The following is a 15827-nucleotide window of genomic DNA, read 5'->3' as shown; positions in this document are numbered from 1 at the left end:
AAGTGATGTAGGGCTTATGTGACCCTGAACAGGGTTGAGGACCCACTTCTAATAGATGGTTCTAGAGAGAAAAAAATAGAATGCTATTGATTAAACACGATCACAATAAGATGCCCTGTTGTGAGCTGCCATTAGATTGCACATTCTTCTGTGTGGAAATACCAACAGCTGTGGATGAGGGACTGCATGAAGAAGGCTCTTTGTTCTTTGTCAGATGCAAAACCTCTCTAGCTTCCTGGTTATGCAGAAGCCCATTTACACATATGTAATCAGCAGGTCTCTACACTGTATGTTGGTATCATCAGGACATGATGTTTTTTTAATGTAAATATATTTTACTCTGGAGCTTTAATTCAACACTCTTGAGCCAGTGTAATGGCAAGCCTAATTTTTGTTAGTTTATGACTAATAGCAGGTTATCTGTCGTTCATGAGGGTTATGGTTTTCCCTCAGAGAAGTGACCACCTTTTCACCGACTTGTAAAGAGGTAACACTAGTTACCCTTTGTTTTCATATTGAAGGTGATGCAGATAATTTGTGAAAATCAGTTATTTGTTGACAAAGAATGTAGATAAATTTATAAAAGAGAAATGCCTCTGTGACAGAGAGTTACAGACTTGAGTTTTCAATTAAGAAAAGATGGGGTTTCATGTTATGTATATTTTCGGCAAAAATAAAAAAGTTTTCAAAAACAGAAAGAAAGGAAAGAGGAGGATGGGAGCCAGTTGTGAATTTTTTGTTTTTCAATCTAACTTGTCCATGTGTTCACTTCCAGTGACGTGGCCTGGGTTGATAAAGGTGTCGCTCAGCTTTAGGGTTTTATGGTTCCATTTTCACGGTGGCCAAGTTTAAGTTGCTCCTCTATTCCAGGGACATCACTGAGATCTTTGGGGACTGCACAAAAGCGTCTGGTTGGGAACGTCATGAAGGAAGGGACAAGACTCTGCCCGAGGAAGCGTACGCGAGAATAACGTAGAAGGAGCCCGTTGATAAATGCAGTACAGCTGCTGTTGGAGGTAGGTGATGGCCAGAGCTTGGGCTGACCCTGCCCTGGCCCGTTCTGCTGCCCCCCGTCACCCGGAGCCACTCTCTGGAACGGACGCTGTGCTTAGGGCCGACCGTCACCCACCTTATGGCCTCAGAAGCCACTTGACCGAGCTGGGGGCTATTGCCCTTAACTCCTAGGGCAGCTCTGACGCAGCCTCTCCGGAGCCCTTCCTGTTGCCTGCAGGACAAAGGAGACCATAAAAGCGGCTTGCAACTGCAGGCGGGTGGCAGTGATAACAAATTTGTAGCCAGAGACCGCCCTGCCTTTGATTCTGGGAATGGGGCGCCAGTATCAAAGCTCAGTGAGGGCGTGACCTTTGAGTCCCCTGTTCCTTCCTGGCTTTAGTCTTACCCTGACCCATACCCTGTGAGTTGTGAACTTTGACCCCTCCCCTTCCCCCCCTTACAGTGTGAAGTGCTTGCTTCCTTGCCTTGCTGATAGCCTTTAATTCTTATCTTTTCAGTAATGCTTATTGTCAAGGTCAGGGTCGCCCATTATTTCCTATTCTGTGACCTTCAGTGGTTGTCTTTTGATACGCTGGCTGTTTTCGTATGGAATTGGCCGTGTCATGTATGTGTCACCTTGATCCTTTAGGTTTTTTTTGTTTTCCTTTTATTTATTTTAAAGATTTTTATTTATTTATTTGAGAGAGAGAGAGAGAGAGCATGAGCAGGAGGAGGAGCAGAGGGAGAGGGAGAAGCAGGCTCCCCGCTGAGCAGGGAGCCCGACGCGGGGCTCGATCCCAGGACCCTGAGATCATGACCTGAGCTGAAGGCGGACACTTCACCGCCTCAGCCACCCAGGCGCCCCTTTTGTTTTCCGTTTAATCTACCAATGTAGAACACTAAGATGTACCCCAGGCCAAATATTTTATGTCTTTGATCACCACATCATCATGGGAACATTAAACTAGTCCCCTTGCCTAGATGAGGATACTGAGGTTCCAAGTGGTTGCATGGCTCACTGCTATTTCCCACAGTGCGCCTGGCGGACACGGCATTCGGCCGTAAATCTGCCTGTCTCTCATTCTGCGCTGTGGAGATCATGTCCCATGCTGTCAGGATTTGAAAAACACCCCAATGCCTGTGGAATTGTAACTCTCCCACTCTACTTTTTCCACAAGTGTCTGCTGCTTGTTCCCGTTTCATGGAGTCTTGTTTGGTTTATGATCACACTTAAGCATTTAACGAGCGTATTAAAACTTAATATTTTCAACAGTTACGGTTTCATAATTTTACTGCAAACATATTATCGGTCTGAGACACGATGAAAAGTGTCCCTTTTCTAGCGCAGGCTCTCCTTGTTGGTGGATGAGTTGTGAGTCGATGCCGAGGCCAGTGTAGGTGGAAGAGTGGGCTTGCGTGTTTCTGACCCAGCCCCGTCACCCAGACCCTTGCAGGACAGGGTCAGTGAAGATGACATAGCAGAGACACGCCGCTTTGCCAGAAATCTTCATGTAGTTCACAGAGCTGTTTGGGAGCCCGGATCCTTCGAAGTGTAGACCATGTATTCAAGTGTGTATGCTGTCGGTGTGCATAGCTGGGAAGCTGCCCGGAAGGATGTGAGCTTGAAGTTTGGGGCAGTTTGAGAATAACTGGAATCCACTTTATTTTTCAGTAGTGGGCTACATGGTTTGAAAAATCTGTCTATTTAGGCTTCTAAAATATTTTTATTTCGTTAGCAAACGCTCTATGTACCTGTACGTATTTTAAATCTTCACCCAAAGCTTGGGCGGGAGGTGTGGTCTACCTTCTTTGAAGCATGAATCAGCTGCAGCTGGGACGTCAGGAAGCCAGCACGTGAACCCGGATTGGTTTGATTTCCCGGACTGTGTTTTTGACAATGACCCTGCCTCCCTGCTTACACACCTTGGGGACATTTACGTGGCAGACACATCCAGGGGGCTTTTTTTTTTTTAAAGATTTTATTTATTTGAGAGAGAGAATGAGACAGAGAGAGAGAGCATGAGATGGGGGAGGATAAGAGGGAGAAGCAGACTCCCTGCTGAGCAGGGAGCCTGATGCAGGACTTGATCCCAGGACTCCAGGATCATGACCTGAGCCGAAGGCAGTCGCTTAACCAACTGAGCCACCCAGGCGCCCTCCAGGAGGCTTTTTATGCTTTGCATTAAAACAAAGGCAGCCTTACAACAGGTGGTTAAATAAGCCTTGTCCTCACAGAGGTGGAGGCTTCTAGATGCACCTGGTGCTCACACTGGTGAGGCTGCGCCACGTGGTTTACAGTGGACCGAGCCACCTCTGGGCATCTGGGAGGAGTGGCTGCTCCGGCCACCTACCGTCCTCCCCCATGAGCTTCCCACGCTGCCCGTAGCAACGAGGCTCGACTCATCTGAACAGTGGCACGAGCTTCTTTCTGTTCCTTCCGAAGCAACGGTGCCTGGAGTGTGGCCACACAATCACACAGGTCAGGGTAGCTCCGGCGTTTATATGGGAATCTCAAAATTTACAAAATCTGCAGATCTTAAAATGTCAGGTATATAACATCAATGTCACTGTGAGTAAAATTTTTTTTTTTTAAAGATTTATTTATTTGAGAGAGAACGAGCTGGGGGGGGTGGGGCAGAGGGAGGAGCAGACTCCCCACTGAGCAGGGAGCCCGATGCGGGACTCTATCCCAGGACCTTGAGATCATGACCTGAGCTGAAGGCAGCGCTTAACTGACTGAGCCACCCAGGCGCCCCAATAAATATGCTTTTTTAATTTTTAAATTTTTAACCATTATTTTTGGTCCCTTCTGAAGTCAGCGTGATAATAATTTTTAAATAAAATTTTACTCCTTTTCAGACTTCCTTTATTTATTGAGATACATTAAATCTGTTTATTTTATGTTGCCTTCCAGCATTTGAATTCCAGTATATGACATCTTTTCAGATCTGACTCATTTGCCTGTGTCTGTTGGCACTCACTCATGGTGACAAAAATTTCCTTACGTATTTATGATTTATTGACTGTGAGCTCATGGGTCTTGGAAGTTTTATCTGTGCAAGTTCTTTAAGGCCTAGATCGAAGTGTTTATACTTGCTTCTGTCAAGTACCTATAGTCACCATCAATTCAGTTCCCTGCTTGTGGTTTTTTGAATTTGGACCACAAAACCACAGAGTACCGGTTGCCGGTTATGAATTCTCAAGGGAGATTTTCCACACCCTGCCCCCCCCCCACATATACTCACTTTAAAAAGAAATCACCCATATCTTGAGGGCACAGTTCTGTGAGGTCCAATGTAATGCAGGGATCTGTTCAACTCACAGCTGAGTGGCTTGGGTTTATGGCCTCTCTGGTCCACATAAGGATCGTAATGGAGGGTAAGCGTGACCGGGGTTCTGGTTTTGGGGCTTTCCCACTGCTACTGTCTCTTACTTTATTGTCACCTCACCGGTGCATTTAAAAAGATGTTGTATTTTCTTCTTCTTTCGTTATTTTTATTTGGGCGGGGGTAGTTTAAGGTATCTGTTGTGTCATTCTGCAGAAAAATCTGGTTTTGTTGCTTTGTTTTTAGTAGGTGCTTGTTTGTTTTTTTTTAAGATTTTATTTATTTATTTCAGAATGAGAAAAAGAGAGAGCATAAGCAGGGGGAGTGGCGGAGGAAGAGGGAGAAGCAGACTCCCCCACCGAGCAGGGAGCCCGATGCGGGGCTTGATCCCAGGACCCGAGATCATGATCTGAGCCGAAGGCAGACGCTTAACCCACTGAGCCAGGTGCCCCTTAGTAGGTGCTTCTAATAGATGAAGTGGGAAAACATTTGGGGCAGAGCTCAAAAAATTACTAAAAACTTAAGTATAAGCCCAGTTGCTCCTTTTATTTTGGGTGTCTGCTCTACACCATCAGACTAGGTCAAATGAGGTGGAGAGTAATACCTTGTAATATGCTTTCTGAGTTGGGCAGACCTTGATGTCTTTGAGACATTACTTCTTGAAATGAGATTTATTTTTTTGTTCATCGATTTAATTACCTGTCTAATGATTTACTATATGATATAATTTTACCCTTCCAAGTAAGCTTTGATTCCCGAGTAACTCCCCCTATATGATATCCACCATGGGTCTTCATGGTGATGTCCAGAGAGGCTCTGATGCACGCCGGTCGGTTCTTTTATTCAGTGTTATTTTGTTTGATTCTGAATTAGCGGAATATTATTGGTAAGTGAGAATAGTTGCAAGTAGTAGACTATGCCGGTGATGAGAACAAGAAATCAACCTCAAGAAGAAATTCTGAATGTTACGGTTTCTCTGTACAGCACACGGATCTGTGGGATCAGGTTTAGGATTTGAAAATGCAGTTGGCTCTATACTCTTGGAGTAAACCTAAGCATTGCCACCTGATGGGAGTGTGTAACCTGCATGTGCGCCACTTGGGACCCTGAAGGAATCACACACTCTGTTGTGAACTTTAATCATCTGTTTTTGAGAGTCCTGTCCTGGATTAATGTTGCAGAAAAGAACCTGCCATCTTCATTACTAGCCTAATGCGTCTGGCTCTCCCTGACCCTCCCTGGCTCCCCTCCTTCTGCATTGCCAAATGGGTCACAGTGTCCTGGAAATAGCACCATACTGGGCACGACGTAAACTGATGAGTAATTGTTTAAGCATGTATTATGGTTCTAAGCAAATGTTAGATGGACTAAAAGTTGATTTAAAGTGGTAGAAAGCTCAAGTTATGCTGATCCGAGTAGGAATAGTAATTGCCCCGTACAGATGTGTACTTTGAAACCTTGAGAAGGAATAGTGTGCTTTAAATATTTGCCATGAAAAGAAGCAGAAACATAACATGGTAAGCGTGACAGTGGTATTGCTAGCTGTAGACGTTTACATAAGACCATATTACGATTAGAAATTTTAACATTAACATTTGAAGGGCTGAGAGGAGTTAATATTTATTATGGTTTCTTTGAGTAACTGATTTGGAATTTTAATTTTATAAAAGGTGTGTCCCTAACGGATCTTCACATTTAGTCACGAAGAAATGGCTGTTTGTTTTTAAAACATTGTAATGTTTACTTTGCATTGGCATTGGTGGAAATGGTTTCTAAGGAGGAAAATGGTTTGCAACTCAAGTTATAAATATTTTTAGGCTTTTAAATTATTTAATCCAAAGCATTCACTATTTATTATTTTTTTGCTCAAAGTTTGATAACATAGACTTTTCCCAGGGTTTTCTTGCCCTTTTCAGTTGTATTTTTCATGCAGTGAATGCATTTCTGAAAATTATAGCAGTGGTATTTTTAATAAATGGAATTAATTTAGGTTGACAAGTTCACTAATTTAAAAAGGACTTCTTAAAACCTCTAGTAAAATGAAGAAAGCCTTTTTGATGTGGATCAGTCTTTTTGCTTTTTATGCAGGGGTTTTTAATCCTGGACCACTCCTTTGATAATTTATTTATATCACACTGAAAAATGTGTTTTGTTTTGACTGTATATATCTATTTCTACCTGTGTTAGTTTGGGAAAGAAACTAAGATAGAAGCAAAGGTTATATAAGTAATAGCTAACTTACAGAATCTTTTTCTTCCAACATGTTTGGTGGAAAATGTTAATTATTAATAGATTCACTTACAAACCCCTACACAGTCAAAAAAGCCACTACTAAAAAAAGTATTTGGAGGCCTGATTATTGTCCCGACATTCTCACATTCTGTGGGTTTTCCCTTCTATCAAAAATGAGCGAATCAAAATAAAACCGACTGAGTGATCTTTCTCAGTGATGGGGCCCAGTGATTGGGGACGAGTAGCCAGGGGGGCTCAAGAACGCATAACATGTATCCACTCGCAACCCAGAGTCTGTTTTCAGACTCAGTCCTCTGGTCAACTTTGTTTCCTGCGGAGAATGTGTAAAGTTCCTAGTGTCATCAGGTAGGATAACCCAGAGCGATCTCACCCCCATGGGTTTATAATAGTTGTTTCTTCTGTACTCCTTGCTACGCAATCAGCTATCCTGTGTCATCTCTGACATTGCTGTTCACTTTATTTAACAGTTCAGATCGTCTCTTCTCTGAAGGTCGTAATATCCGTGGAGTGCCTTTTATATCCTCAGGACTCTATCGCTAATGAAAATCCCGGGACCTTGCAGGGACTTTCAAGAGCTTCCTTTATTCACCGAATTTTTGGTGTCGCTTTTACATTCTAGGCCCTCCTTTAGATAACTTCACATAGTGAACCACTTTATTTTTGTTTTTTTGAAGATTTTATTTATTTATTTGAGTGAGAGACAGAGAGAGAGAGAGAGAGAGAGAGCGAGCACAAGTGGGAGGAGGGGCAGAGAAAGAAGCAGACTCCCTGCTGAGCAGGGAGCCCCATGTGGGACTCGATCCCAGAACCTGGGATCATGACCTGAGCCGAAGACAGATGCTTAACGACTGAGCCACCCAGGTGCCCCTGAACCACTTTATTTTATTTATTTATTTATTTTTAAAGATTTATTTATTTATTTATTTGAGAGGGGGGTCAGAGGGAGAAGCAGGCTCCTCGCCAAGCAGGGAGCCCAATGCGGGACTCGATCCCGGGACTCCGGGATCATGACCTGAGCCGAAGGCAGAACCTTAACCAACTGAGCCACCCAGGCGCCCCAACCCCTGAACCATTTTAAACAAACAAACAAAATAACCCAATCCTACACCTTGGAGCTTACAGCCTAATGGGAGAAAGCGTTTGGATAAACTTAGAGGAACAAGGAATATGCATGGGTGCTAGATGATGATCAGGGTTCTGGCCAAACAATAGCTGAGGAGTGGGCGTGTGTGCATGAGTGGGCGTGAGATGCGCCCCGTGGTGCATTGTCAGGAAGGCAGGGAAGGCCTCACTGTGGAGGTAACCTCCCAGTAAGGACATGAAGGTGGAGGGCGCACGCCTGCTCTCTCTGGGGCAAGAAGACAGAGGCCCAGATGTTCTCCTTATTCCAGACCCAGCAAAGCAGGCCCAACCTTGCACAAGCACAGATCAGTGGTTCAAAGCCACTTTGTCACAGCCACGCCCGTGCTCTCCACCACCTGGGTGACTTCTCAAGAAGCTTCCCAGCTCCTAGCAAAATGTGTTCTATGTCTTGAGCATGAGGAAGGAACCGTGTCTGTTCATAAGCCAAAGTCATGGGAGGGAGGGAGGGAGATTCATTTTCTCTGCTCAGCTCGCAAAGCCCCAAATTTATATCCTCCTTTCTCAGGTCTCTTAAGAAAGTTAAGAAAGAACTTTTTGGGAACTACCCTTTCTGCTTTTCCTTTTCTCTATTTAAAAATGTTTAAAAATCACTTTGCTTTAAAAATGTTCCCGTTCTCATTTTATTGGGGATGTTTCAGAAGAGTTGTGCTCATGATTGTGCAGAAGCTGACGGTGTAGCTTCCAGGGAGAGGGTACAGCAGTGACAGAGACCAGAGTCCGGGCAGTGTCTCCTCCATCCCCTCCAGGGACCCTGCCTCCTTCGCTCTTGTGTCCGTGGAGCCGGGAAAAGGCAGTTCGCTGGGATCATTGGGTGTGGTGTCCTGTTTCAGTCTGAATAAAGAAACTTTAAATTGATGGCAGATTAAAGGAAGGCCCCCCATGGGCTTGATAAGGAGATACGGGTCCTGAGCCCCGGAGGACGGCGAGGGACCGTCACTGCTGTTGTCCGCACTGTCCAGCCGGATTTGGGGGTTCTCGTCGTGGTCTGAGCCCGTCCGTGCTACTCTTCCTTCTTGCTCATAAAATAAAGAAAAAAACTGCTTTCTTCTTTTTGGATAAAATATTTGCCAGCCAATGTGCTGTTTATCGTTTTGTGACTTTGATTTTAAATACTATTAAGTAACCGTGATGCTCATTCTTAGACTCCTGACCAGAGTGATTGGCTGTGGGGTTTTCTAGGCAGACGCACGGAATTTCAATGCCAATGAGACCTGGTTCAGTGTGACGATTAATCTTACAGTGTTGCCCCCCTCTTGGGACGAGTTTGTGAGAATGACTGAGAAGTCAGTGTGTAGGCTGAGGGTTCGCAAAGTAGACCACGCAGACTCATCGTTTTCCTTTGCACTGGCCGGTCATTCCTTTTTGTTGAAGATGTATGTGCACGACGAGTATAAGACCGTCCTGCAGTGATTCAGGTGACACTCATCTTGGCCCAAAGATGTTTGTGTATTTCGAGTGACGTTTAAGGGCTACTATTTGAAGTCCGTAAAGGTTGGGTGACCATGTAGATCCCTGGCCTTCATTCCAGCACTCTCTGCCACAGCTCTTGTCTCCTTTTGTCTTGGTGCTACTTCGCCCACATTTATGGTTTCTGCTCCTCCAACGTGCTGGTTTGCATGCGGCTCTCCTGGCCTCTCTACCTTGTTACCTTGGCCCTCGCTTTCAGATGCTGCCTGGACCGGCGTCTCGGTTCATCCACTCAAACAACAGGCCTTGCACTTCTGCTCCATAGACCCCGTTCTAGGTACGGGGGCTAGAGCGTGAAGCCAGACGAGGTCCCTGCTCTCATTTTATTGGGAGGGGGAGAAGAGACACACGTGCCAGGTATTGGGGAGTTTTAGGAGGAAAAATAAAGCAGGGCAAGGGCATGGAGTGATGGTGAAAACGCCATCTTCGATGTGGAGGGGACACAGAGGAATGCACGGAACCAGTTAGGAGGCTCTGGCCATTGTCGAGGCCAGCTGTGTACCCTTGGCTTGGGTCGGGGGAGTAGTGAGGGGTGAGTAGGAAGTGGTCCGATTCTGGATACACTCCTAAAGCAGGGCAGTAGAATTTGGGTATGGTCAGGCGTGGATTTGGGAGAAAGAGGCACACAGGGTTTCTCCAAAGAGTTTGACCTGAGCTGCTGGTAAGTTGAGTTATCATTTACTGAGTAAATGAGTTATCATTTACTGCATTTACTACATGCAGGAAGAAAATGCCGGGGCTGTGAGGAGTCAGGTCTTTCATGAGTTCAAGTACATACCTGTTGGATATCTAAGTGGGGATATTGAGGAGGCGGTAGGCTGTCTGAACCTAGAGGTTAAGAGAGCCCCGCCTGGGGTCACCTTTTTACTGGGAGTTGTCCTAGAAGGGATGGTCCTTAAACCCAGGGGATTGGATGAGGTCCCTTGAAATGTTCTCCAAGTAAGGACCCCTGGGGCTCCTTGGGCTTGTAGAGGGATCTGCAGAGTCACAACTTTTTATAGCAATACTAAGACGTTCAGTACAGTAGCGCTTTTCAGAGGCGACGTGGGACATCACAGCAGAGCGAACGTAGACACAGACACAGCAGTCTGCTCTTGTCTGTGAAGCTGGATATTAAAGAGATTTTCAAGTAAAACTCTGCCGCTTTTCTTACTAAAGACATGTATTTTTGTTTTGGGAAATACATTTTTCATTAAAATATGTTACTTTTGTTGACACGTAATGGGCTTATCGTTGCTTTTAGATGAATTCATAAATATTTAAAAATTTTCTATCACAACTATCCCTGGATATAACCCTTAGAAACAAGCAATTTTGAGCTCCTTAATAATTTTTTTAAAAGTGTAAAGGGGTCATGAGAGCAAAATGTTTGAGGACCGCTGACCTAGAGAGGGAAGGACAACAGGGAAGACATCTGAAAATTGAATGACCCTTTGGGCCCTTACAGAGCTAAGGAAGAGCCCACGAAGGACAGCGAGAGGGAAGGACTGTGAAAGTACACTGGGGGCCAAGGAAAGCGAGTGTTTCCAACAGAAGCAAGAGGTCACCTGTGTCGTGTGCGGCTAATAGGTCAGATTAAATGAGAACGGAGAACTGACCATTGGCTTTAGCAATGGTGGAGGTCACTGATTTTGAAATGGATAATTTCAGTAGACGGGACGAGAGTAGGCTCAGGAGAAGGGAAGGGATTTGTATCTCAGATTCCTGAGAGTGGGAACTGACCTAACTGACCTAGCCTATGTCTTCATTTTGAGACTGGCCTTCAGATTTATCTTGCGTGGGAACCCACCCCAGGCAGACCAGCTGTGAGGCTGAGCACGAAGTACCAGAGAGAGTTGCTTAATCCCCTTGGCTGTGGGTGGGGTAATTGTACCAGTTTGCACTCCCACCAGCAGTGTAAGAGGGTTCCCCTTTCTCCACATTCTTGGAGTCTACATAAAAGCTTAAAAACCAGAAGGTACATGGGTTATTTTTCCTCAAGCTAAGAAACATGGTTATATGAGATTAGTTACTAAATAAGTTTTTCTTTCTTAAAATTACTGTGTCCTTCATAAGGAATAACAGAATTTTTTATATTTACTTCTTGTGTATTATTGATCAATATTAAATGTTATTATTTTTTTATTTTTTAAAGATTATATTTATTTCAGACAGAGTGAGCACGAGTAACGGGTGGGGGCAGAGAGAGAAGCAGGCTCTCAGCTGAGCAGGGAGCCCGATGTGGGACTCGATCCCAGGACCCTGGGATCATGACCTGAGCCGAAGGCGGGCGGTTCACCGACTGGGCCACCCAGGCGCCCCTAAATGTTATGTTTTTATTTTTATTTTATTTTATTTTATTTTTTTTTAAGATTTTATTTATTTATTTGACAGAGAGAGACACAGCGAGAGAGGGAACACAAGCAGGGGGAGGGGGAGAGGGAGAAGCAGGCTCCCCGCAGAGCAGGGAGCCCGATGTGGGACCTGATCCCGGGACTCCAGGATCATGACCTGAGCCGAAAGCAGTCGCTTAACCACCCAGGCGCCCCAATGTTATGTTTTTAGAGGGAAGAGAAGAGGTGTATTTTCCTCGAGTGAGGTCTTAACCAATTTATACTCAAGAACATTTATTTATACTTAAAGGTAATTGTTTATGTATATGTCACATCCATCAGACTGAGAACTTTTCATCAGTACAGTGTGAGTTTTTCAGTTTTGTTTCCTTAGGGGCTATCATCCTACCTGGAATACAGTAGGAATTTAATAAATATTTTAGAAGGAGTAAGATACTAGAACATTTAGATTTATGGTTTATAGTTTATTTTTTGAGTAATTTGTCCATGGTGTTAAAAGTAACCTTTAAGTGGGTAAGTAAAATTAGATAAAACCGAGGACAGATTGCTTTTAATTCTAGGTTGGAACACATGTTCAGAGACTATTTTGATAGAGACTATCTGAAAAAATGTTCAGATAACAATACTTTTTCCTTTGCTTTGATTGGATGTATATTTCAAGAATGGCATGACTAAAGTAAATACGCACACTTTCTGTTTGTGAGACTTTAGAAGTCCTCCGAGGTAATAAGAGAAATAGGCTTGACCTGTGAGAGACCGTATCTTCTTAAGAACTAACTCAAAGAAAATTTTTTGTGAACTTTTTTAAAATTTGGGTATAATTGATATGCTATACGATGTATAAATTTTAAGTGAACACTTCAGTGAACCAACATCTCTCTCAAGATAGAGAACATATCCATCACCCAGAAAGTTCTCTTGTGCCATGTCCAGTCATTTGTCCCACCTCAGAAATAAATGGTACTGTGATTTCTATCAACAGAGCTTAGTTTTGCCTCTTCCAGAACTTCATATACATGGAGTTATACAGAGTGTGCTCATGTATCTGGCTTCTTTTGCTTCACTTAACGGTGTTTTTGAGACTCATACTTGTTGTTATAAGTATCAGTGGGTTATTTCTTAATGTTGATTTGTAGTATTCTGTGGTGTGAATTTATCTACTCATCTGTTTGGGGGCGTTACAATTTTTGTCTATTATGAATATAACTACCATGAACATTAATGCACAAGTCTCTTTGTGGACTTATGTTTTCATTTCTTTTGTATATACTTAGAAGTAGATCCCTGGATAAGTATATATTTAATTTTATAAAAAATTGTCAAACATATTCCTAAAGGGGTTCTATATTTAAACATGCCCATCAGGGATGTTTTCAGTGCTCCAATATGCTCCAAGCTTTTGCCAGCACTTGCTGCTGTCAGTCTTTTCAATATCAGCACTCTAGTGGGTATCATACGGTACTTTGTGCTTTCCTGTGATTTCTTTGACGATAATGATGTTGAAATTTTGTCACGTACTTATTGGCCATTCCTGTGTCTTCTTTTATGAAGTAATCTAGTCAGGTCTTTTGCTTTTTTAAAAACTGGGTTGTGTGACTTTTTTATCTTAACTTTTTATGCTTTTTAGTTCTTGAATTATAGCTGTTCTTTATGTATTTTAGGTATAAGTCCTTTGTCAGGTATGTGTATTGTGAATATTTTCCAGTTGGTGGTTGTCCTTTTATTTTCTTAACTGTGTCTTTCAAAAAGCAGAAGTTTTAATTTCAATGAAGTCCATTTTATCAGGGTTTCTTTCTTTCTTTCTTTCTTTCTTTCTTTTTTTTTTTAAAGATTTATTTATTTATTTGAGAGAGAGAGAATGAGAGAGAGTACACGAGAGGGGGGAGGGTCAGAGGGAGAAGCAGCCTCCCCGCCTAGCAGGGAGCCCGACGTGGGACTCTATCCTGCGACTTCGGGATCATGACCTGAGCCGAAGGCAGTTGCTTAACCAACTGAGCCACCCAGGCGCCCCAGGGTTTCTTTCTTTTATCCAGAGTGTTTTGCCTAGTCCATCATCACAAAGATATTCTCCTATGTTTTTCTGCTTTATGGTTTTAGGTTTTTATGGTTAGTTCTATGTGAGGTGTAGAGGTGAGGATTCATTCTTCTTTCTATGTGGATATCAATTTGTTCCTGCCCAATTTGTTGCAAAGACTATCCTTATACCCACTGAATTATTTTGGTAACTTGGTCAAAAAAATCAGTTGACCATAGATGTGTTCATCTGTTTTGGCCTCTTATGCTTCACTGTTTATTCATCTGTCCTTACGCCTATACTATATTTTGTTGAAGAGTTTGGCACATAATGTTTTTTGAGTGATATTATAGTTTTCTTTTATTGTCTTTGTTTGGTTGTTACATTGAGGTCATGTTGGTATATGCTTTAACATGTGTTTACTTACCTTTGTCTTTATATTTAAAATGCATCTGTTGTAGGTAGTACATAGTTGGGGATTGCTTTTTTGTATATTCTGACAATCTCTGCCTTTTAATTGGAATGTTTAGTCTGTGTACCATAATTACTGATGTGGTTAGTTTTTGACCTATCATTTTTGTGTTTCTTTTCTTTTCTTTTTTTTTTTTAAAGATTTTATTATTTGACAGAGAGAGACACAACGAGAGAGGGAACACAAGCAGGGGGAGTGGGAGAGGGAGAAGCAGGCTCCCTGTGGAGCAGGGAGCCCGACATGGGGCTTGATCCCAGGACCCTGGGATCACGACCCGAGCTGGAGACAGACACTTAATGACTGAGCCACCCAGGTGCCCCATTTTTGTTGTATCTTATTCATCTCATCCAATAAACATTTTTTTTTTAATCCTGTATCCCCTTTTCAAATTTCTCTTTGTTTAATTAGATATGTTTAATTTGCCTCTTAGGTTTTCAGCTATACCTCTTTGCCTTGTTGTTCTTACAGTTTCTGTACAGATTACAGTATTCATCTATAAGTCTTTTTTGAATTAAGATTTTATCACTTTGTGTAAGAAATGTATGAAACCTATAATATGGCTTCATTTTCCCCTTCTTGTTCATTGTACTGCCCTCATATATTTTATATCCATATATGTTATAAACTAATACAGTTTCATTCTCTTAAGACAGTGTATATGAAGTGTATATAAACAGTATGTGTATATACACACAGTTAATACAGTATCTGTAACAAGTAGGTCTTAAGGAAATTAAGAGAAGGGCTCTTTCATGTTTACTTACGCATTTACTTCTTCCAAGGCTCTTCATTCTTTTCTGTAGATTCAGGTTTACATCTGGTACCACTTCTGTTCTTCCTGGAGAGCTTCTTCCTTTGGCCTTTCTTGCAGTATTGGGGTTATTTTGCAACAGATTCTCTCGGTTTTCATTTATATGAAGATTCTTTATTTTTCCTTTATTTTTGAAGGGGTTTTGTTGTGCATAGAATTCTAGGTTGACATTTTTTTTTTTTCCTTTCAGTTCTTCTTTACAGATGTCGTTTGCTGTCTTTCTGATGAGCTTTCGGCTGTATTCTCATTATTGTTCTCTGTCTTTTCTTCTCTGGTCACGTCTACACATTTTTTTTGTTGAATCTGTGGTTTTCAATATTAGGTGACATTTTCTTGTGGCTAACTGAAAATCCTGCTCTGGTAGATTGCTGTTTTTGCTCAGTTTTGAATGTTTCTGCCCCATTCTCACTATTCTTCCCTAACTTGTAAATTAAATCACTTGATACTCCTGTCTGGTCTTGGAGGCTCTTTTCAAACCATTGGTTTTGTTGTTGTTGTTGTCTTATTTTTATTTTTTTTCCTGTGCTTCAGCGTGGATTCTTTGTATTGACATGTCTTAAAGTTCACCTGGCCTTTTTCATTATTGTGTCCACTTGATAATCTCCGTCCAATGCTGTTCATTTCAGATATTGTAGTTTTCAGTTCTGTAATTTCTATTTGGTTCTTTTTTTTTCCTTAAATCTCTTCTGAAATGTCCTATTTCTTTACCCATTCTGTCATTCTGTAAATTCTTCAATATATTTAGCATTGTTATTTTAAAATCCTTGTCTTCGGATTCCATTTTCTGGGTCACGTGTAGGTCCGTTTCTGTGGACTGCTTTGACTAAGGAGTTACATCTCTCATTTATCTCACATACATATTAATTTTTGATCGTATGCCGGACATCACAGATGCTACTAAGGATTCTGTTATGTCCCCTGAGGAAGGTTGAGTTTTGTTCAAACAGGCAGTTAAATTAATGGCAAATCAGCTTGCACAGTACAGAGGCTCATCCTTAGGCTTTGCTATTTCTGT

General features: G+C 42.4%; 1 protein-coding gene across 19 annotated transcripts in view; it reads left to right on the top strand.

Annotated features, from left to right (window-relative positions):
- The window catches only part of SGMS1 (sphingomyelin synthase 1), a 265936-nt gene that overhangs the window by 131527 nt on the left and 118582 nt on the right, over positions 1-15827 (top strand). For all 19 annotated transcript variants that reach the window (XM_064594560.1, XM_064594553.1, XM_064594557.1 and 16 more), the window contains one exon: positions 871-1016. The gene's annotated coding sequence lies outside the window, so the exon portion shown is untranslated. The remainder of the gene's footprint in view (positions 1-870; positions 1017-15827) is intronic.

The sequence above is a fragment of the Mirounga angustirostris genome, unplaced genomic scaffold (genome assembly GCF_029215605.1).
Source record: "Mirounga angustirostris isolate CCGP_5_RB_7025 unplaced genomic scaffold, mMirAng1.0.hap1 SCAF_6, whole genome shotgun sequence".
NCBI lineage: Eukaryota > Metazoa > Chordata > Mammalia > Carnivora > Phocidae > Mirounga > Mirounga angustirostris.
This window is presented reverse-complemented; position numbering and strand designations above follow the sequence as displayed.